We start from the raw sequence: 11,769 nt of genomic DNA, 5'->3' as shown, positions 1-11,769 counted from the left end.
ATGTGCTTTTTTTCATCCAGCCCTCAGGGCAAATGGAAAATGAAAATGAATCAAAACATCCACAAAGTAGCAAAGAGAGAGAGAGAAAGAGGAGGAGGAGGAAAAACGCTGTTTAATCGCCACTAACAAATTTTGAATTATTCAGTGGTGTATGAAGTGGGTGCTTTCTTTTGCCTCTCAGTATATCACGAACACAATCAACTGTGTGAATCACATACACAATCATGAACACGATCGTTCGTATTTTGTATGCCCAACAGAAAATAATAATGCATGAATTATATTCCCAAAGTGTGTGGGCTGTTCTTGTCTCTTACAGTGACTTCCAGACTTTTTCATCGTAATTTTTTTCATTCCATAGCATTTTCTCACCTTACTTTTTATTTGTGTGTCAGTTGAGCAACGCATTTGTTGCGGCATATATATTGTCGCCGGTGACAATATATTTCGAGACACATGACACATTTTTTGTACTTTTGTCGCCCGTCTGCAGAGCAAAGAATTCAATTTGAAGATGACAGTTTTTTGTTTTTTTTATTATTCACGATTACGATTACCATGATCATCTTGATGATGAAAGATCCAGAGGAGTGTGTGTGTGTGTGTGTGTGTGTGTGTGTGTGTGTGTGTGTACGCGTGAATGAGTGTGAATCAGACCCAGAATCTGAATCTTATTTATTTGTTATGAAAACTATAAATAAAGGTCGATAGACTCACCACAGCATGAGTATGAGATGTGTGAATCGGAACGTGTCGTGTACTTTGAAACATTCGTGGAGTGTGTATGAATTATGCAAGTCGAGGTTGTACTGGCTCACATTTTCATCTGTACCTTATGCTTCCTATAAAGAACACATGTTTTGTTTGCTGGAAATCTCAAGATTGCGAAATAAAACAGTAATTGGAAATACAAGTTTGAGCTCATTAATTAAAACTAAGCAATGTGAATGAAAGAATTTTTTTTACACATGTCAGTTGACACAACAAAAGCAAATTAAACCACAGCCATCAAACACGCGCCACACATAACTGCAACAACCACAGCCATGCATAACAAGTGCACGTTACACACTCGCACACAGACAGACACACACACACACACACACACACACACACACACACACACACATTGTAAATAGGCCTACTTCATCAGAAGCATAATTAATTACCCGTGGATTGTCCAGCCACTCACGGTTCGCCTTGATAATATGCGATTGCTGCAGCGAGTTGCCAGACCACCAGCCATATTATTGGTCGAGATTAAGAGCACGTGTATCATGAGTACTACCGCCTGCCGACTAACGTATGGGTCACTGTTTGCCACGGTTCAGAAACAATATCAATGCAGATGGCTCACAGAGAGAGAGAGAAAAAAAACACAAAAAAAACATAGAGGGACTCATAAAAAAAATCAAACATTTCGACGGTTCGGGAGAAAATGGGGGTAACGGCTCAGAAGAAAATGGAGACGGCTCACAAAAATTTCTCGTGGGGACGGCTTTAAAAAAAAAAAAAAAAAGGGGGGGGGGGGGGCAGTTCAGAACAACAACAGCAACAAAAATATGGAGACGGCTCAGAAACGAAATTGAGGCGACTCTGGGGGAAAAAAAAAAAAAAGAGGAACAAGTCAGCAGTGAAAAAGGATATATTTATGGGGACGGATGAAAGAATGGTGACTGCTGGACCTTTTAAAACGAAGTTAAAAATGACAAAGAGTTATGGATTCGAAACGTCGTTTTTGTCTTCATCTTAAGGTAACTTTGATTTTAAACCATCTTTTATCATTCACGAATGGGGACGGTTAGAAAAACATGGGAACGGCGTATAAAAAAAAAAGAAGAAAAAAGATATATATATATATATATATGTGTGTGTGTGTGTGTGTGTGTGTGTGTGTGTTGGAACGGTCCAGAAAAAGGGCAGCTCCTCAGGAAAATAGAAAACAGTTCTCTGTAAAGTTATCTCAACAGACTCTTTAAAAAATAAATAAATAAATAAATAAATAAACAACCATTTTTCACGTACGCATCCATCATTACATTTATTTATCGTTTCATTCCTTTGTGTATTTATGTATGTACTTACCTTCTCTCATCCCGCCCGCCCTTCCTTCCATCAGTTATACGTGCTTATATCCATTTGTTCACCTGTGTTGATTTGTGATCGGAAATCAAACTTACATGAATACAAACAGAAAATATTTTATCGGCTATGTTTGTCGGTTCTTCACAGTCAAGAAAATCAATATAAATACAACATGAATCAGTGGGCAGAACATACAGAAAAAAGTGCAGTCTTCCAGGCTACAAACATCTGCACCTGTGTGTGTGTGCGTGCGTGTGCGCGCACGCGCGTATTTATGTGTATGTGTGTGTCCACGTACGCGTTGTCTTTATATTTATAAATGTTTGTGTGTGTGTGTGGTGGGCGAGGGGGTCTGTGTGCACGCGCGTTTGCGAGCGTGTGTGTGTGTGTATGTGTGTGTGTGTACACCCGTGTGTGTGTGTGTGTGTGTACGTGCTTTTTCTTTCCCTTCAGTTCCAAAAGCCAACGGTTGTTGCACTCCTCCCTCTTTCTGCTGTAATGTTCACTAAAACGTTGACCGTGCTCGTTCCAACGAAGTACCGACGTGATACACGATAGTGTATAGGGTAAGACAGTTTCTTCAGAGCAGACGACCAAGCCAAACGTGAAAGCACCTGCACATGGGGGCATCCAGAGGGCCGAGGCTAAAAGATCTCACGTCACCGCTGCTCATGATTTTGTTCGTGGCGAACATTCCGAGATGAGTGCGTTTATCTGACGAGTTGGTCTGTGCTGGGGGGTCCATTCAGAAATAGTGTCCAGTTGTAGCATAGTGTTTTACGGTGGTTGGGGAGTGTTGGACATACTGATTCAGCCTTGTCCGTTTGATGGGAAAAAAAAAGTGTGTGCATGCGCCCGTGTCGGGATCAGATGGTGCAAGTATGTGAGTGCGTTTATCTGTTACACGCAACTCGGTTCCTCTGTTGACCTGAGAGAATGGAATTATCTCCACATTTCCCCATGTTGATGTCCACTGTTCATGCTGTGACTAGGTCTGTATTATCCCGTGTTTGTGACTGATGCACGTAAGAATGAACAGTTCATGACTTGACGTTGTCAGTGAGCTTTTGTCAGGTCCCATTGCTCATGTGTTAACAACTTTGTCATCCGATTCATGCGAGACGTGTAACTTTTTATGCTCTGAAAAGGCAGTGGGCAAAAATAAAAAACAGAAATGACGTGGAGTCTGTTGTTTTTTTTTCTTGGGAGAGGAACGGCCAAATCATGAAGTTGGACTTTAAGAGATCAAGACTTCAAATATTTTATTGAATCATTTAAAATGATGAAAACAGCTTGCAAAACATTCGAGCAATTCAAAAACAAAAAAAGGGGGGAGGAAGGCGCATTGCTGTATATACTAAGTCCAACTTTGTGAAATGGTCGTTCCTCCCCCTACTAATTGTCAATTTTAAACCCTACCAGTTATGTCGGATGCGACCCCCCTATGTTAAGGGGCGGGCTCAGGTACGGGTGCTCGTCCGTCTCCAGAGACAGCGGCCTGGAGTTATGTCCAACAACTGAACGTGTCATTGAAAGTGAACGACTCAGTGGGCCCCAGCCTCCTGTTACTCTTTAATCTCACAAACAATGGATGAGGACCACTGAATTGTCCACTTTCAATGACACAAAATGGACCAGCACCCGTACCACCTCTGAACATTGCAGACGATGTTCGGAAAAACGAAGGGAAGACAGTCTCGACACAGTTCACCAAGCTTGAAAACGTGCACATGCGCTTGTCTCACACACACACTTTGACAAGAACACCAAGCTTGAAAACGTGCACATGCGCTTGTCTCACACACACTCAAGATTTTGACAAACACCAACACAAGCGTGCGCGTGCGTTTTCAAGCTTGCGAACTGTCGACACAAACAGATTATATATCATGCCTCCCCTTCCACAAACGATCAGATACACATTATTTGTTGGGGGGTGCCTAGTCCACATATCAATGATAGGAACTACTGCTGCCGAGTTACTTCGGGTGGCGTTCAGCAGTGCATTTCTAATCCAACATACGCGAGACACCCCACCTACCAAGCCTTCCCTTGACTGGAAACAATCGTCTGGTCTCGGAGCACGACTGAATGTCGCCTCGTTGACCTTAAAAATAATCCCCATTTTTTTAGATCAGTAGTGTCACCCCCGGAGTGGAGACCGACACCACGTCCCTTCAACGGACAGTCCGTCAACCTGCCGACACCGGAAACTGGCAGGAACTCGCCACTGGCATGGATAGACTGGAGGAGGGGACATGGAAACTGGGGTCACAAATGAGAGTACGGCATAAAAGGTCATACATTTTGGGGACAATTTCAAACCAGAATGTATATTTTCCCTGGGTAAAAGTAGGTCGGGGGAGTCAATGGAATTATAGGAAGAAACAAAATTAATCTGAAGAGCACCCATTCCGATACTGTTGGCACTGTCCAAACTACTGGCTGAAGACCCTCAATCCATACTTCAGTCTGTCTGCCCTTATCAGGCAGCTGACTGAAGACGCATAACTGTTGTCTTGACTTTATATATAAAGACTCTCACAGGGGCGTCACGGCTCATAACAGAGCACCACGGTTCATAGCACAGAGCGTCACAGTTAACACAGAGCATCAAGATTCTAACACAGTTTCACAGTATATAACAGAGCCACACACAGGACAACGTTTTCTGTTTGTAAGAGGTGATATGACACCCATTCTTGGGAATCCAGAACAGAATGAATGATTTGCTCAAACATCACATTCCAGTCAAATCACATCAACTTTGTTCACTGAAGGTGATGATAGTGTTCAATAACACTTTGTGCCTCCTAGTGCTGCAGGACCATGACCATGACAACCCTTCTTCACACAACACGGGCACTGTTCTGTGCATGTCAAGCACGAGTAACACTTCTGGATGAAGAAGCAGAACCTTCCTTATTTTACCATTCCTCCCCAACACGGCTTCACTGACTCCACAGCACATGCCCCGTAAACACAGTTCCGCAAAGCAGACTACAGCAGTTCCAAGGTTCCAGTCTCGCCTGAATCACCAAAGTTCCATCCCCACGAGGTATATAAGCGGTGGTCTGGGTACAAGTATTTCAAACACGTCCAAACTAGGGCCCCGTATGCAAGCATACATTAAATAATATACACATCAGGGGCAAAATCAATGAATTGGTTAACTTGATTATAAAGACACTTCACTCCGATATTTCTAACTCCACCTAGTTGTGAATGGATGCCTCTTTGGTCGAGGAAATTTAGAAGCGGTAGGAGGAAGCATTGGGTCTTTCCTTCCTACGCTGAGCACTTGACACACTGAACTGAAGTCACTGCCACAATGGCCCCAAAGAGGAATATAATAAAGGCATGGAGCACTTGACACACTGAACTGAAGTCACTGCCCCAAAGAGGAATACAGTAAAGGCATGGAGCACTTGACACACTGAACTGAAGTCACTGCCCCAAAGAGGAATACAGTAAAGGCATGGAGCACTTGACACACTGAACTGAAGTCACTGCCCCAGTGGCCCCAAAGAGGAATATAATAAAGGCATGGAGCACTTGACACACTGAAGTCACTGCCCCAGTGGCCCCAAAGAGGAATATAATAAAGGCATGGAGCACTTGACACACTGAACTGAAGTCACTGCCCCAGTGGCCCCAAAGAGGAATACAATAAAGGCATGGAGCACTTGACACACTGAAGTCACAGCCCCAATGGCCCCAAAGAGGAATACAATAAAGGCATGGTGCTTAGAGCCTCGCCGACCACTACGTAAAAAGAACTTTCAGCCCATGCTGACAACACAGGGAATGGAATCACACCAGGCTACGCGTTAACTTCGTGTGGGAAAAGTTCTCCAAAAGATTTCACAAGTAAACTAATGAAGTTCCAAAAATAAGCGACTGACAGTGAGAGATCTGATGCTATCCACGCTGTCAGCGGCTTCATTCTCTTCACGCTGATTCCTCCACTCTGAGCCATGTCACCTTCCCTCACAGAAATAATAAAATGACGGTTGCCCCAAGGCGCGCAGGGAAAGCCTCTCACACGTCATCCCGATCCGCCCGTTTCTATTTGCCCGCCTCTTTGTGTTGGCAATCTGTCCGGCCCTGACTACTGGTCAATGAACGCAATCATTTTTAATACTCATTCATGTGTGAATTTGTGTGTGTGTGTGCGCGCGCGCGCGCGTGTTTAAGAGAAAGACTGAATAGGCGAAACAGGAATGGCAGGTTGGCGAAACAGGACAAAGTAAAACTGTCAAGTAGCCACTGAGAATGACCTCATCGAGAGTAGGCGAAACGGGAATAGGCTAATTGGACCTGCTGCCTCTCATACCTTCTCTCCGCCCCCCCCCCCCCCCCACCCCACCCCCCCCATTGGAAATAAGTTATCAAGGATTCTATTACATGCTTGACACATGACGCCTCCCCACCTCCCACCTCACCACCGCTGTACACACTGCCTGACTGGGGTCCTGGTTCCCTTCACAAGACCAAGACCTCCAGACCATCACGTGATGCCGTTCTGTCGCCAGTATGCGTCCTGCAGACACTGTACAGTCACTGACGTACACTGAACAGTGAACCAACTACCCCTGCAGACACTGTACAGTCACTGACGTACACTGAACAGTGAACCAACTACCATGGACAAAGGGCACGAACCTACATATGCACAATACCCCTGGACAGCAAGCTCGGCAGCACACCAACTGGCCACAGTATTGAGGTGGAACTGTGGTGACTGGCAGAAATGTATGCAATGCCGTCACGGAGATCATTTTCCTTGGGGGTTCCATCTGTCACTTGACGGAGGTCTGGCTGCATCCCGTGCCGTGGGTCATAGCTGTAGGGCCCCGGGTCCATTCCGTTCTCATCTGGAGGCTTTCCTTTGCTTCAGCTCTGCGCAGCAAACAGATAAAACAATTAGCCTAAATATATGAAATAAGATACGATTTATAACGTAAATAAAAATGCTTGAATATATTTTGATAAATACATCAATAGTATGAACATTAAATAAAGTCAGCACTCCATAAATTCCTTGTTCACTACTGTGGATACTGTGACCTCGTCAGCCACCAGCGAGCCTACAAAAGACGTGGACAAACTTCCGAAGTCTTCCTTCGCGCAGCCAAGCCACTGTGGCAACAGGATTATCTTTGCTCTCTCACAGAGAGAAAGAGAACAAGAACAAGATCAAAACTTCTCCAAGCCTCTGGCCCCTAGAAATGTTAAAAGTACACAATATGGTGATCACGCAGCGACAACAAAATATAAAATACGTACTAACTTAAACCTGTAGAACAAAAGTGCTTCTGAGAGAGAGAGAGAGAGAGAGAATGTGTGTACGCGCGCGCGCACGTAAAAATAAGAATTTCATTTTACATTTGCTGGAAAACATTTTCCACACGTTTCCTTTCAAAAGCGAGGGCCACGTGTATTGCAAAAGAGAAAGAGCGAGCAGTAACTAGAATAGTAATACTGTTTAACACTGTAGTACAGAAACGTGCAACACAAAAATGTCAACGCAATCTATTCAAACAAAATTTAGCGTTGTCTGCAATACAGTGCAGCGCAACAACGCTACGGTTACCATAGTACAACACTGCACAATACAGAACATATTACAGTGCAATAACTGCAACATAACGCTGTTCAACGAGGTAAACAGTAACACCAGTTCAGTATGATATCAGTTGATTTATGTTTGTCCCATTGTCGGTATATACATTATTTGTATGTGTGATGAGAATGTTGATTTATATTATGTTTCTTTGTTTGATCTTGTGTTTCCTGATAATGTATTGTTCCCCCCTGTCACAAGGACTGTACAGTCAATGACAGTAAAACATCAAAGCGTCAGTTCAGTATGCTAATTTACACACAAAACAGTCAGTGTGGAAAAATAACAGAACAGTTCTGCAATATCCACAATGTTCCCCCTCAAGACAGAATAAGTAGTGTTCACAACAAGGCGTGGATGTTCACTCCGTCAGTCACACAGGGAAATGGGGGCGGAGGGGTGTCAGTGGTTATAGCCCGTAGAGAATGAACAGTTCAATGTGATGAATAACACAAAATGTTCAAAAGTTTTGAAAAATTACATAACTGTTCAATACAGTAAAAGAAATACTGTAACAACCAAATGAAGTAAAATAATTATCACAATGACAATGATAATTAATGGATATTTATACAGCACCCTACCCCGGCTGAAACTGCTTTAGGTGCTTTACAAAACGGTCTACAGCACACTTTGCGTCAGTGTTACACTTATTGTACACACCAAAAACTTACGCTCCTTGCAAACTATAAAATTTATATTTATTCTCTCTCTAACATGCACACTCACACACACATACACACACACACACGTGTGCGCACGCGCGCATACTGAGTAATGACCACACACAGTACAACTCACTAATATCGTAGGAGTCAAGTGGCGAAAACAACTTACAATTCACATCCTCAAGAAATCTCTTGACTGCCTTCAACGAATGCCATACACAACTGTTTCGACCATGTCTTGTGCCTGTGTACGAAAACTACTCTAGTAAACTGCCGATTTTCGACAAATCAAAAAGGAAATAGTTTTGTTAACAAATTCAGCCTAGGGACGGTATTTCAGTGATAAACTATGGAGAGCTGGACAATACAAGACCACAATACAAGGTCTTCAGAGAAGCAGCCCCCGTCAGTCAAGTGTTTCGGCAGGTATTTAAAAAAAAATCGGGGAAGGTGTTTCAAAATGTAGTTCCTTCCCTTTAATTGTTCCTGGTATCAGCTGGTTGGTGTGCGTTTTATGTGTGAAAGTAAGTTCATAAAACACGGACTCTTGCTACCCATTGTGTTTAACAATTTGGTTGTATCCACATTTCTTTCCCTCCACTCCTGTGTGTGACTGGCCAGTGAACGTCCACGCCTTGTGAACACTACTTCAGTACTGAGGACAGAATGAAACACTGAAAACAAATTTTGCAGTTTGTGTAGTTTTGTTTTTCGAACGACAGTGCAAATTAAAACTGTTTTACCAAAATTACAAACATGAAATGGTTTCATTATCACATAAAAGCGAAAGGTATTATAAGCAAAACATGGCAGACTGATAAGCGCTTAATCTGCCAACTATAGCAGTCAACCTTCTTATTCGACATTGCCTGCATATGCGGAACAGTAGGCTGCTCCATTCAGCCCCCCCAAGATCGACAGAGCACTTCAAAAACTAATTCCAGCGAACTATATATCGGGCTGGAATGCCCTCAGTGCATTACCAACAATCCATGCAGGCTCCCCCACGGGCTTGAAAGCTCATATTTCAGAAGAGCTGGCCACCCATACGAGATGGCCAGACGACCCTTCCACCCATACCTCCCCCACCCCCACTACCTTCTGTCGTCACCTGAATTCTGCAACACTGACTAGGGTACTTACCAAGATCAAGGAAAGTTCAGGCCAAAATTCTCAGATATTTCAATAATGAATGAAGAGTCAGCAACTAAATTAATTTTAGTTAGCTTTCCAGTATCAGTATCAGCAGCTCAAGGAGGCGTCACTGCGTTCGGACAATTCCATGTACGCTACAACACATCTAAGCAGATGCCTGACCAGCAGCGTGACCCAACACGCTTAGTCAGGCCTTGAGGAACAAAAAAAAACAACAAATCATTTGTCCTGGCATACACACACACGTACTTTTTTTCTTTTCTTTTTTAAACAAAAAAGTCATCTGTTACTGCCGACAATAAAGGGGGTTTAATTTCAATTCACCAAAGACTGTCAGACAGAATAAGCCGTTTCGACGGGTGGACAGGTAAGAACTGTGGACAACATAATACAATGGACAGCAGGAAAATGCGCTGACACTCTGAAGAAATGTGAAAATAAGTCTGGAATGCCGAATTTCTCAACCTGACGTGGGGTGGGGGTGATAAGGGAATATTCACATTTCTAATGACAGAAAGAAAATGAAAAGAAATCACACACACACACGCGCGTGCACCCACACTGGCACAGGCATTAAAACAAACACGCTCACATCCATACTGAGACCTTCCACAGCGTTGAATCACAATTTGCTGGGATTTCTGATTAACAGCCAATGTCAGAAGATTGGGAATAAAACAGAGAGAGCCTTAGTCTACGAAAAATTGCAAGTTAAACTTCGGCCGAACTATAAATTTAAAGATGCCTAAGAGCTGGTTAATGCTGAGGAGAGAGGGGGAAAGAATCGAGGGGGCGGAACAACAGACGTATAAAAATAATATAGAATAAAATAAATAGAATAAAATATTCATAACTCTGTGGTGTGGGACACCTTACCTTAATTCCGTGGACAAAGATTCGGCCATTTGAAAATCAACAGCAGCACGTGGGCCTACATTCCATAATCATGATTTTATGTCCATAATCATATATGATGCTTTTTTGTTCTTCTTCCATTAATGCTCAGCGGTCATAACTTTGACCATTACAAGCATTTTATGCGTGCTGGGTATTTTCGTGTCTCCATAACCCACCGAATGCCGACATGGGTTACAGGATCTTTAACGTGCGTATTTGATCTTCTGCGTGCGTATACATACGAATGGGGTTCAGGCACTACCGTGATTCGAACCCGGGACCCTCAGATTGAAAGTCCAACGCCTAAACCACTTGGCTATTGCGCCCTATGGAAATCATTCCGAATGCACTTCTTGTATTTTCGTGTGTGCATCCTTCCCACTCCATGCAGTAGCGGGCTACGAACAAACTGTGTGGTAAAACAGATGCTGTGGAGTCAGTTCTTGGACAGTGTAATATCTATAAGTTTCGCCACGTTTTAGAAACACACACACACACACGTCCTTGATAACAGATAAGACTGAAGACATTACACATTTAGCCCCACTCGGAAAAAGTGACCATGATACACTTACTTTTAATTTATATATAGATAAATGTGCACAAAGGGAAGAGGAAATTTATAAATATGACCTTGGGAAAGGTAATTATATGAATATGAGACAAGATTTAAAGGGAATTCAGTGGAGTGACCTAGAAGGAAAATCAGTTAATGACTACTGGTTATACCTAAAAACAAAAATACTAGATAGCATGGAGAAACACATTCCAAAAATCTCAATAGGTCATAACAAAAGTTTAAAACCACCTTGGATGGTAGGCAGAGTTAAGAAAAGTGTTAAAAAGAAATATAATTTGTATAAGAAGTATTTAAAAACAAGAAAAATATATGATCACCAACAGTACATCACAGCTAGGAATAAATGCAATAATATAATAAAGAATGCCAAACGAGACTATGAAAAAAGACTATCCAGAGAATGTAAAACAAATCCAAAATATTTCTGGAAATATGTACAAGCTAAAACAAAATCAAATACAGGTATTAGTCCTTTGAAAACAGAAGATGGAAAATTGGCAGCAAGTGATGAGGATAAGGCAAATATTTTAAATACTTTCTTTGCTAGTGTTTTTACCAAAGAAGATTTAAGAAATATTCCTACTGGGTCAAAAGAGCCAAAATGTGATTCCAGTCTTTGTGATCTTATTGTAACTCCTACAGCAGTACAAGAAAAATTACAGGCACTTAACCCTAGTAAAGCTCAGGGCCCAGATCAATTACCTCCACGTGTACTGAAGGAACTTAGTGAGGAATTGTCAGTACCACTCTGTACATTA

The 11,769-nt window shown here is 42.5% G+C and overlaps 1 protein-coding gene across 2 annotated transcripts in view; it reads left to right on the top strand.

Annotated features, from left to right (window-relative positions):
• LOC143281758 (uncharacterized) overlaps positions 1-878 on the top strand; it is a 54,463-nt gene extending 53,585 nt beyond the window's left edge. For both annotated transcript variants that reach the window (XM_076587037.1, XM_076587036.1), the window contains exon 2: positions 1-878. This exon is cut by the window's left edge and continues 2,152 nt beyond it. The gene's annotated coding sequence lies outside the window, so the exon portion shown is untranslated.
• The last annotated feature ends 10,891 nt before the right edge of the window (positions 879-11,769 follow it).

This window comes from Babylonia areolata, chromosome 4 (assembly GCF_041734735.1).
Source record: "Babylonia areolata isolate BAREFJ2019XMU chromosome 4, ASM4173473v1, whole genome shotgun sequence".
In the NCBI taxonomy this organism is placed as follows: domain Eukaryota; kingdom Metazoa; phylum Mollusca; class Gastropoda; order Neogastropoda; family Buccinidae; genus Babylonia; species Babylonia areolata.
This window is presented reverse-complemented; position numbering and strand designations above follow the sequence as displayed.